Here is a 12,291-nt window from a genome sequence, read left to right on the forward strand (position 1 = left end):
CCTCTCATAGACTGAATACATTGTGGCAGAAGCAGAGCTCATCTTGACAAGTGAAAAAGCTTGAAAAATGTTGGTGACACTTCTTCTGACTTGCGACTTGCACACTTTCATCTAACAAATCCCACTCCTTGAACCTAGATGTCAAAACTTGGCTTTTGACTTTGTTAGACCAAGATTTCTGATCAAGTCACAGAGGTCTCTTTGGTTGGGATAGTATGGGTTTCTCTCACTAGATGCACCTCTGAAATTGTAATCTGGATCTTCAACATCTACCTCCTCTTCTGATTTGCTGCTCTCTTCTGAGGGTGGTTGCTTTCTCTCTGGTGGAGTGGGTACAGGGAGCTCAGGGCACTGGGGCAATGGATGATGGAAGGTCCAGATAGATGATAGCAAATGCATTCTTGCCAGCTCAATGTTTGGAAGGGTCCACCATGCAGAAGTAGCAATTGCTTAAGTGGTCAGTGGGTTCATGCCAAATTCTTAGAATAGTGAACTTCATGGCTCTCTCTTCCCCTCTGTACCATCCTGCAAAAGAGCAAAATAAAATTATGAACAATTAATTTATTTCATCCACAACTAATGTGTAAGAGGTTTGTACAAAATATTTTGATATTTTTTCTATACTGTCAGAAATTAAAAGATATTTAAATTTAAAAGGTTTAAAATTTTTATAATATAAAATCTTACTATTCAAGCAAGCAAAAATTGTTTGTCTTACCTTCTAGAGTTTTTTTGCAGTGCTCACAGGTAAAATGAGGTGACCAGGGTTTGTCTTGATCTCTGACAGGCATGCCTTGTAGGCTTCACACATTTTAGCATACACTGTCACAGAGTACTTTTTTGCTCATTTTGATAAATTGTCCACGTACATAGCAGAATTCATCTGGAGAATGCTTGCAGCTTCTTGATGCCATCTCTGATAAAATTATATAGGTCTATGTGTTTACTTAGGCAGCGAGAACTAAACTGAAGTAGTGAGTGGTGAGCCCCTGTGTGTATATTACTATGGAAAGTTCTAGAAAATCCTCAAAGGTTCTTAAAAATTCTTGTAAGTTCAAGAAAATTCTCTGTTTGCTACTCAGCACTTAATTTACCTGGAATGTTCTGGGAAATGGGTAAATTTGAAAATTTCATTACCCAAGTCACAAAAGCAAAGTTTGATGAGAAAGTAGGTCTTTTCCATTTACTTTAGACATAAGCAATTGGAAAATAACACTGCCCAGGAACAAGAAAAAGTAAAAAATTTTGTTACATAGTGTAATTACTAAATAGCTTTGTTTTTTAATGTGTAATCCCTTTAGAAAAATGTCTTTGTACCAAATGCAAAGTGAATTGGGTTGAAACAAAGGTAAACAGTTTATCAAAGCTTATAAAATTATGGGGTTATTTAACCTCTTGACCCCATAAATGAGTATATCCCACAGTTGTGTGTGTGTATGGGAGCTGTAAAAAAAAAGTTGTTTTTACCATGTCCAATTTAAATTAGCTAAAAATCATACCTTTTTAAAAAAATATTTAATTTGTAATTTTTGCAAAATTTTGACCTTCCCCTTTCCTCATGTAATTACTAAAAATGGGCAAGTCCATCATGTGTGGGAGATGTAGAAAAGTATCTTTGTACCAAATCCCATGTAAATTGGTCAAAATTGGCTGAGTACTTAATTGGCCAAAAGAACCACAGATTGTGATATTTTTTGTTGAGTTGTGACTTCTTTTAGAAAGATTCAAAATGAACAGTTGAAACTCGTTGCATGTCAATGTGTTGGGTATGTGAAAAGTCATATTTGTGCCAATTTTTATTTTAGCTGCTGTAAATGTGACTGCACAGGGCCCAGAATATACATTTTTGGATTGTTATATCTTTGATCTCTTAAAATCTTTAAAATGAAAAAGGTATATTAGGCAAGATACACCAAGTTTCAAATCCATCTGCTAAGAAATGAAAGAATGACAGTTGATTGAAAAACTTTTAAATGAAGAAAAAAAAAGAGACACCTCTCTGTGTAGACATAAAGATACAAGATGGTAACAGATTTTACTAAAAATGTTTAGTTTATAAATGATTATTTCATCACAATTACTGCATCAGCCATTTGGGTAGCAGTGAGTGTTAACAGGATTGACACTAAGTGTTGTAGTGTTTCAACATTGACATGTATATAACATATTATATGACCAGCATACATAGACCAACTTTCCAGTATGCCTGTGGAATTCAACTTATGGAATCTGTCATTAATGTTGTGACCCATGAACAATCAATCAAACCATGAAAACTGAAAATATCTAAATAACAATATAACAGTAGGGAAGTTAAGAAGTGCTAGTACATGGCTGTCATACACTGAAGAAAGAAGAAATAACTTAGTGTCCACTATTATTACATTATCTAGAAGTTTAAAGTGAAATTAAGAATATCTCATTCTAATTTTATAATAGTAGCAAAATATCAACTAGTGAATACTTAAGTGTGAATAATATGGTATATTGCATGAAAATCAATTTAATAGAAACTTGCATTGCCAATGTTTACAGTTAGAATACATTGTGAAGTATATGTTTAGTGGGAGCATTAAATACTCATTAATACTGAAAAAAATAACCCTAAATTGGCTATCTTGTATACAAATATGATGATTTTTGCATTAACTTTGCTCTACATTTATGAAAAATTAGATAATTCTGTGCCACACATTTTTATTAAGGTATCAAATTTTGTTGTATTTTATTCTAGGAAAAGCTTGAAGACTGGATAGAACAACCAAATTTTTCGTTTGCTGAATAGAATAAAGTGTTGCATTCTGAAACTTTGTCATTTTGTATTCCCAGAACTGTGAATTCATGATTGCTGCTGAGGATTGATTAAATATGAAGTCGGAGGTCTTTGTGTTTAGGCTTCCAAAAAATGAGTTAGGTTTTTCAGGTTTGATATATTTTGGCAAATGCCACTGCACATATTTAGTGAGAGATGAAGCAACTGTGATAAGAGATGTATGGTTTTAGTACCGTACTGTACTCAAAGTACTTTTATTAGTTGGTTCTTAGCTCTTAGAACATTGTCTTTCTACATATCTTGGAGTTTTGTATCATCTGCCTTTTTCTGGGGTGCAATGTTCATAAGATTCAAAATAATTTAGGAAAAGAAACTGTGGATTCATTAGTATCATAATGTCTTTCTTTAATAATTTTAAAAAGATTTTTAATCTTGGAGGTAGTATAAACAGTGGTGAGGTAAAAAGAAAATGTGTCTATCACAACATCAAATTTAATGAAAACCCTAAGGAATACTGGGAAATTGTTGGAGAACTTGGAGATGGTGCATTTGGAAAAGTGTACAAGGTAAGTTTTATTCAGAGTTTCACATAAATTTAAAATAAGTTTGTGAGAGTAAATTTTGTTTATCATTTAGTTTTTTTAAGCCACAAAGTTTAAGTCAGTTTTATATATTGAGAAATTATCATGCTTTAGTACATGTGGGAGTCAGTATTTAAGTGTTGCTGAAATTGAATATAACTCAGTTATTTTTACTTTGGTTTACTTCATGAAGAACAATGAAAAAAGTCTAAAATTTTAGCTTCTAAATAGCTCTAGGGTGTTTCACTTGTAAACAAGGCAATTACGGAATGTTTTTTTTAAATATAATTACAACTAATATACCTATATAGGTACAACTAATTTAATAATATAAAGTACTAACTTAGATGGAGTGTTAAAAAATACAAATTATACACCTTTAATGGAAATGTATATAAATAAACCTAAATTAAAAACTTGAACAACCCTCTACTTCCTCTTCCAAGGAAAGAAGTTTCCAATGCCAACTATGATAAGTAAGGTATACATAAACTATAATAGGTTACTATGACAACCCAGTGTCAAAAGTGAAAAATCTTAAAAACTAATTGTAATACTGTAGTGATTTCTATAGCATATTACTGATAGTGCAGCTATTACTCATAGTGAGCATATCAGGTTTACCTGTTATAGTTTCTTCTGTGAATATGCACAAGTTATAAAAGAGGACAGAGCTACGAGATTGTTCCAATATTCAGCCAACTGTGTATTTTAAACTATTGGTTCTGGACTTTCTGAGCTTCATTAAACCTTTAACTAGGAGAGACAAGTTAACTCTGTTTCCACATGTTGTGCTTCTCTGGGGGAAGATGAGTTAGCTTGTCATGATGTTGTTTGAGTGTTTCTGAAATGGGGAGGCTGTTTTATCTTGTCTGAACAATTATTTCTTCTTTTATAGCTATTCTGTGTTGCTTACCAGATGTTTTGGTTATGTAGCTATGTACTGGTGGTGTTATTTAACAGCTTTTATCACTGAAATAATGGCATCAAATAGACATTGCAAGCACAAAGTTTTTATCTAGTGTTGATTCGTTATTATCATAAGCTTTGAATTTGATGCTGAGTCTGAGTTTCACTATTTTCACCTTCTAAACTATCAATGTCAAATGTGCAGAAGCTGATTAACTTAACTGAATTTGACAGTATTCAGTTAAAATAAATCCACTGGGTATATCCTTGTTTAAGGGTTATTTTGTTTTTTTTTACCAATGGAGGTTTTTTTTCAAAGGAAAATTACACTGTTTTGTGTCTGACATTATAACTCTCTACGGTTATTAATGAGAAATAAAAACTAGGATATGATTTTTCAAGCTACATTTTGATTACTCCTGGTCATCCATTGTTTGCTACTTTGAATGCTGAATCATCTTTCTTAGTTATATGAAAACCGTAGTGCTTAATGATTGTCTATTAGAAGTTAGGCATTTACACTGATTTAGTTAGGTTGATGGCACATTAATTTTCCAAAATATGAATCAAATCAGTAGTTTTTTTATTATTTAAAAAGCAGATATCTCAAATTTGATTTAAACACGTCTATTCATAAAACTGGAATGGGTCTTTTTCATATGTTTGTATAAAAGTACTTAAACTGGTTTAATTTAATTTCATTGTAATTTTTCTACATGTTCAGTTTAAAATTTTATTTGTAACCTCTGTTACAAGAACTTATTGATAATACAAATTACTTACTTTCTGAAATGGACCATGTTATGATTGTTCTTTCAATAAATGAATTTTCTAAAAGTTTTACTACTTCAGCAATTCTTTCTACATTGTGTAAACTTAGGAATGCTGAATTTAAAACTTTTGTATTACCCACTGTTGAAAAGAAAACCCTAGTGTGGTGGTGAATCATTTACTATATGAAACCAACTCAGAGATATTGTTCATGCTTTTTTTAGCATATTTCTTTTCGTATTATCATTAGAAGTGGTTGTTGGTTGAAAAAATATTTTTGGCTTTAAGGACAAAATTTAAAATCTACATAAGTCAAAGTTAACATAAGTTAACCTTGTTAACTCTTTCACCTGTAGTCAGTATTAAATGCTCATACATTGAAAGTACAACTAGACATTTGAAATAATACAATGATGAGACAAGATAATCAGCACATTATTGCTGCAAACCTTATATGAATTTCTGAACAGTTTTAAGGAATGTTTTCATAAGAAATTTCCAAATAAATGGAATATATATGGTGGGTGAGTTAAATCGGGGGATATGTTTGTTGCATGAAGTTCAGGTCTTAAAGTACTGAATTTTATGCCTTGTAAGATGCAATTTTTTTCTTTAAAAATACCTTAAAATCCCCATGCATCTTCCAAGACAAAACTGATGGGTTTAGGCAAGAGGTTAGCTTAGGGTTTACTTTAAATGGTCTCTCATACAGACTGTAATCTTATTACTTACCTATTACAAGTGTTTTCAATAGCATAAAACATTCAGTTTAACTAATTTTGCAGATATACTGTGAAAAATATATTATATTGACTGTTCACTCAGTAGGTTGAAAAAAGTCAAGGCTGCATTAAGGTTGTGGAGTCAAAATATTTTCTCTTTAGAATTATTTTTCCAAAATTAGGGTGCATCTTCCATGATGTAGCATCTTGCAAGATGTCAAATATGGTAAATACTGGTTTATGGAATGTCTTTTCCAATCCTCACAAGATTTTTCCAACCATATCCAGAGTTTGAGGTAAATATTTCTCTCTGAATTCAAATTAGTTCTGTGGGGTTGAAGTATGTAAATAATGTTGGCTATCTCATATTTACAGTAATTTCCCATTTAGATGGAGCAGTAATGAAACACAAATAGTAGGGATGGTCATTATTATTCATTGAAATAAAGCCAGGTTCAATGGTGCTATTGATTGGTCTGACATTGTGTGTGAAGAACTTGTCCATATAATGTATAATATTAAAAAAAAATCACCTTTAAATCTGTCTTCTTTGGTTACTGTGTAGTTAGCATTGATTTTCATAATGAATTTCTAGGAAGAATTATAACAAAAAGTGGAAGGTTTAATGAGGAATTTTGTTTGAACTCAATCACTGAATTGTATCAAAAAAGTTGTCCTGAGACAGTCTAATTTAATATTCAGTGAGGGGTTTTGTTGAAATTCAGTAATTAAATAATTGCTCTGAAAACATTTTTAAAACAGCTTAGCCAGAAATATTGGGTAAAGGATTATGCTGAAAATGAAACCTTAAGTCATCCTTAAAAAATATATTTTTTATTTCCTTGGACACACAGGGCTAGAACTTTTGCAGAAATTGAGTCACTTATCTTTAAAAATATTATCTTATTTTTCTGGGCCTGAAACAGTGCTTGAGATATTTTATTCAGATTCAACCACTAATTGAATCTGACAATTTTTTAGCTAGGTGTGACACACAGAGTAAATAATTATGTAAAAATTCAAAAATTGAGTTATCTCAGAGCAATTTTTAGAATATTTTAACCTGACACATTGATTTTGATAGTCCAGTATTTTTTAGTATTACATGAAAGTAATAAAATAACAGATTTTGGATTTATGTTTAACCCTCTTTTCAAGGGCTTAGAAGATTACACAGATCTTGTGATCTTGAAGTGACCATCACCATTTCCACACTTTAAATTTTAATGTTTCGTGTATCTTCATGAAATATGGCAAGCTTTCAGAAAAGAGTACAAACACAAAAAATCAGATTTTTAATTAAGTATTTTTACTAATAGGTTGGTTGTGAAATGTATAGAGTCAGTGTGTTGATTATTTCAAGTGCAAAGTGTTTTTCATGTTAGTATTTAAAATTCTTTCCTTCATGTGAAAATAGTCAAATTTCATTTGCTTAATCTCTCAGACCTTCTGAATGAATATCAAACTTTTATTTTCAGTAAAAGTTTATTTTATGTTATTTTTTCTATCTTAACTCTATAGACATTCAGTCAGTTAACTTGATCTCATAATCATTAAAACAAAGAAATAATTCTAAAAGACAATTATTGTTTATTGTAATAAAAAAATAGTTTTTTTATCTTGAACAGTGTAAAGCTTTTAACAATATACACTTGTTTATATTTAAATGTTATTGTTTTATTGCCATTTGAACTGTCTAACTAATTTTTCCAATGAAGTTGTAAATTGCTTGGCAAATGTGTAGCTGATTATGGTATCAAATTACATAACACAAGTTGTTCACAGGTACACCTTATGAAGAATTTACATTATCTTATCTAACCTTATTTAATCTAAAAAGTTTCTAATTATGTTTATAATAATAATTAAAGAATACCCATAAACAATTTTAGAATTTAATCTGGGTCCTTGTTTACTGTAAAACTTAGGTCTACTTTTGATTCTGATTGTTCTACTTCACTAAATACTTTTTGTTTAATTAAATACTGCACCTAAGAATACAGAAAAAATAATGCATATGAAACAATGTCCTGTAACTTTCATAATTTTTCTGACTTTCTAATTACATAATAAAAGCCTTTAAAAATTGGCTGTATAAAATATAATGTAGCATAATTTATCATTTGATGGATTAAAACTTGAGCCTTCTATTGGTCATTAATAATTTATTACAAAACATTAGAGAACTATTGACAGTTTGTGAAAGAGAGGATGTGTCATGTGGGTGTGGCAAGTACATCTGATTTTATTGTTTATCGCTCTATGAACAAGTAAGGTTTAAGGATGTAAAAGTTGTTTTGCCCGAGTAATATTTATATCAGAATGAGTAATTTAAATTTCTTAATTTTAGGAGGGGTGGTAAATAGAGAAAAGGGAAGACATAATGAATAAATGTTATAATTATCATATTAGAGATAAATGATTTTTTAAATATTTTCTTATAAAATTAAGAAATTGAAATATATAAGAAATATTAAAGTTTGATTTACTACAGTTTGATGTCAAGCTGCTTCATGTACAATTATAATAATTAGTTTAATTAAATTCTGAATGTAAGTGAAAAGTCATGATGTGCACCTTGACCTGCCTGTAGTTTGAGGATTAAAAAGCAATGTGTGGATGCTGATGAGTTGCTGTATGATTTTCATAGTTTTTGTGAGCAGCATGGTGTTCCCTTTTGCTCCTTGGGTAAGAGAAGTTTTTCGAGTCAAATGTCTTGTACAGACGTTAATAGTTCAAATGAATATATTTCTTTTTCATAATTACATGTAAAGTGGTCATTCATTTCTGAATATTGTTTTATTGGGGAAGGTATGAAAGTAACAATGTGGCTTTCTGTAAACTTCATTGTTATTTTACTAACATGGGTATGATTCTCATGCTCATATTAGAAGTAAGAATTTCAAAATGAAGAATATCTTAAGCTTCTTTAAAATAACAAAAAGAAAATAGCAAATAACAGAATTAGGAGCATGCCTAGAATTGAAAAAGGAGAAAAAACTGAATTTATGTATTTTATTACAATTTTATATTCTAAGGGACAACTCAAGCTTGTAAGAAGAAATTGTAAAAATAAATAAGTCCAATCTAATTTTAGTTTATGACAAAAACAAGATGATATTAAATTCCTTCTAAAATAGTGTACATGCCATGGTTGTTCTTAGTTTTAAAGTTTTGATGCTTAGTAATTCTTTTGAAAATTAAAAATGTCATTTTCATACTTTCAGAACCTTTTTGTGTTACTTTTCAGGCAAAACACAAGGAAAGTGGAATACTTTCTGCTGCTAAAATTTGTGAGCTGAAAGGAGAAGATGACCTGGATGATTTTACTGTAGAAATTGATATCCTCACTGAACTTAACCATCCAAACATAGTGTCGTTACAGGAAGCTCTCTTTTACGAGGGAGATTTATGGGTAAATTTAATGTATGAATGGCACTTTCTACAAGTATTGTTGCATTTTGAAGTACTGGATCTGAGAGTTTTAAAATAGTTTGACTTAAACATGGTTATTTTGTAAATAATATTTTGGAAGAAGGGCTTTAATTGAATGTGTATGAGCTTGGTCCATTTTACTGGAGAGGGAATATTTACTATAATTCCAAAATTATTAGGTGTATATATACAAAATGTGTCACATTTGTAGTATAATTTACAAGTCTGTTGCACACAAAAATGAGATTAGTTACAGAGATATTTGTGCACCCAAGTTATATCTTTGTATTAATGACATTTGTCTCCTGTTTCAGACTAAAAAAATTAGATTGTAAGGTGATGTTCATGTGAAGAATAAATATACTATGTATATCTTATACTTTGCATATTGAATTAGTACAACCTCTAAAACCTGTAATATGCATATCTAATATACAGTTTTTTCAGTATGTATCTCTGTCATGAGCTGTTGCTAAATAACCAGTGCAGAGTGAAATGAATGGTTTATAACTCTAACATCAAAGATATAATACTGTGTTGAATGGTACTCTGTAAAATGTTGTGGCATATGCACTTTGACCTCTGCTTGTGTGTATAGGATTAATGGGGTTTTGATTTTTATTTGTTTGGACAGACTAAATCTGGTTTTATTTGATATGTTCTGGAATCAGAATGTGTTCTGATTATAGTATTCATATGAGAGATACATTACAAAAGCTTCTTTACTAATTACGACTACTTTGAGGCCCACCATGACCAGGTGGTTAAGGCACTCGGCTTGTAATCTGAGGGTTGCGGGTGCAAATCCTCTTCACACCAAATATGCTCACCCTTTCAGCTGTGAGGGTGTTATAATGGTTAATCCCACTATTCATTGGTAAAAGATAAGCCAAAGAGTTAGCAGTGGGTGGTGATGACTAGCAACCTTCCCTGTACTCTTGCGCTGCTAAATTAAGGATGGCTAGTGCAGATAGCCCTCGTGTAGCTGAGTGAAATTAAAAAAACAAAACAAACAACTACTTTAGGCAGTAAAGAACACAACATTTCAGGCAGCAAAGAACCATTTGGTTCTCCAAGGCTGTCCTTGTATGTGCAACAACAGTAAAAAATTAAAAATCTAAACCACACTGTTGAGATAAATTTTTTAAATGAATATTTTACTTGAAATAAGCAGCAATGTTGAAAACTTGCATATCTTCAGGTTACAGTAACTTTTTATGGTCCAACATCTGATATTTAGGCACTGTTTTTGTATGATTACTTAAGAGCTTTTGCTTTTTATTTCTGTATTAAGGCCCTATTAAGGACCATCTGAGACAAATACAAGGTAAATTTAATGTAGCAAATGTTTTTTGAGGTTGATAGATAAACTTAGACTGGTGTAATCTTCAGTTCAATAGTTATCTTGTCCTACAGATGGTGATCAACTGATGACAGCAAGGCAACAAAAAAGTTTTTCACTGATACTAAAAAATGCAACTGTTTCTGATGAATACCTTGTGTTGAAAATTACTTATCACCTCTAGTTTTGAGTTATGATAGATGGAACCTGAGATCACTAAACAGATCACACTTTTCTTGGATTTGTCTTACTCTCGTACTGTTCTGAGGTATTTATCTTCAGTACAACGTTTGTCTGAAGTTTATCAGTGATCCCCTCAGCAATTTGAGGAAGAATCAGATTTTCTTTCTTTATTTTGTTTTTCTGGGTGGTTCATTGTTGGGATTTATTGGTTTGAGATGTTTTGTTAGAAATGGTTCATTTATTGTCTTCTGCCCTCAAGGCATTGTAAGAAACTCCATTTCTCTATCTAATGTTATTTGCAGAATTTCCAGAGACTTCATAATCCTGAATGGATACTGCCCATTTACATTCTTCTTTATTATCATTGGCTTCTTGTCTTTCTAGAGTATTAAGTCATAGTGTTTTCCGACCCCCGAGGCCTAGCATGGCCAAGCGTGTTAAGGCTTGCAACTTGTAATCTGAGGGTCGCGGGTTCGCATCCCTGTTGAGCCAAACATGCTTGCCCTTTCAGCCATGGGGGCGTTATAATGTGATGGTCATTCCCACTATTCATTGGTAAAAGAGTAGCCCAAAAGTTGGCGTTGGGTGGTGATGACTAGCTGCCTTCCCTCTAGTCTTACACTGCTACATTAGGGATGGCTAGCACAGATAGCCCTCAAGTAGCTTTGTGCGAATTTCAAAAACAAACAATTCCAACCCCCCTCCTTCAATTCTCAGGTCTGTTGGTTCCCATAACAGGGTTCATTCATATTTTTGAGGATTTTCAGCTCAAGTGAATCAATAACAATGATGTCAATGACTTTTCTGGGGCAGGGGAACAGTGGGAACATGATTACATCACTTCATGGACATCTGGAGTTCTTCCACCAGGGATTCAAGGGTACTTTATGTTCTTCTTGGGTTGGTCAACCAATTTACATCACCTCCACCACTGTATTCTCAACCTGTTACCTTTTCACCTACAACAGATTCACGGGAAGTAGAGCTCCATTCCCAGGCTATAAGAGTTGTTACCCAAAAGGACAGTAGAGAGGGTCAATCCCATTCTTCTGGAGTTTTATTCCAATTTTTTCATGGTACCAAGGAAGGCAGGAGATTGGCATCCAATCATTGATCTGTCCTGACACATTTCAGTTATAATACATTATTACTATTTTCAAACAATTTTCAGAAAAAATTTTAATTTCATGTGCAAAACCTTTATACTGTCCATATAGTTATCATATGTTTTCAAGAAAAAATTAATTTTTATCTGTTATGAGATCAGTCAAATCTACCAAACCTTTTAGAGATTCAATATTGAAAATAATAGATAAAAAAATTATTTTATTCTTTAAAAACATGATAACTCTATAGACATAAAGGTTTTGCATATGCAATTTAAAAACTTTCTGATGCATACAAGTATTTTTAATCTTATAATGAAAATTACTTATTTTGCCTATAGAACAAACAGTGAAAAGAAAAAAAGGCATGAGAAAAACATTACTAAACAAACCTTAAGACTTACTAAAAAAAACTTAAATTTTTTATACAAAAGTCGTATAATGTTTAATGATAATCTGCCAAATTTTC

At 31.5% G+C, this 12,291-nt stretch overlaps 1 pseudogene across 1 annotated transcript in view; it reads left to right on the top strand.

Annotated features, from left to right (window-relative positions):
• Positions 1–12,291, top strand: part of LOC143228347 (serine/threonine-protein kinase 10-like) — an 89,648-nt pseudogene that overhangs the window by 7,045 nt on the left and 70,312 nt on the right. The window contains exons 2-3 of the transcript XR_013015319.1: positions 2,735–3,339; positions 9,007–9,171. The product of XR_013015319.1 is annotated as a serine/threonine-protein kinase 10-like (transcript). The remainder of the gene's footprint in view (positions 1–2,734; positions 3,340–9,006; positions 9,172–12,291) is intronic.

The sequence above is a fragment of the Tachypleus tridentatus genome, chromosome 10 (genome assembly GCF_004210375.1).
Source record: "Tachypleus tridentatus isolate NWPU-2018 chromosome 10, ASM421037v1, whole genome shotgun sequence".
In the NCBI taxonomy this organism is placed as follows: domain Eukaryota; kingdom Metazoa; phylum Arthropoda; class Merostomata; order Xiphosura; family Limulidae; genus Tachypleus; species Tachypleus tridentatus.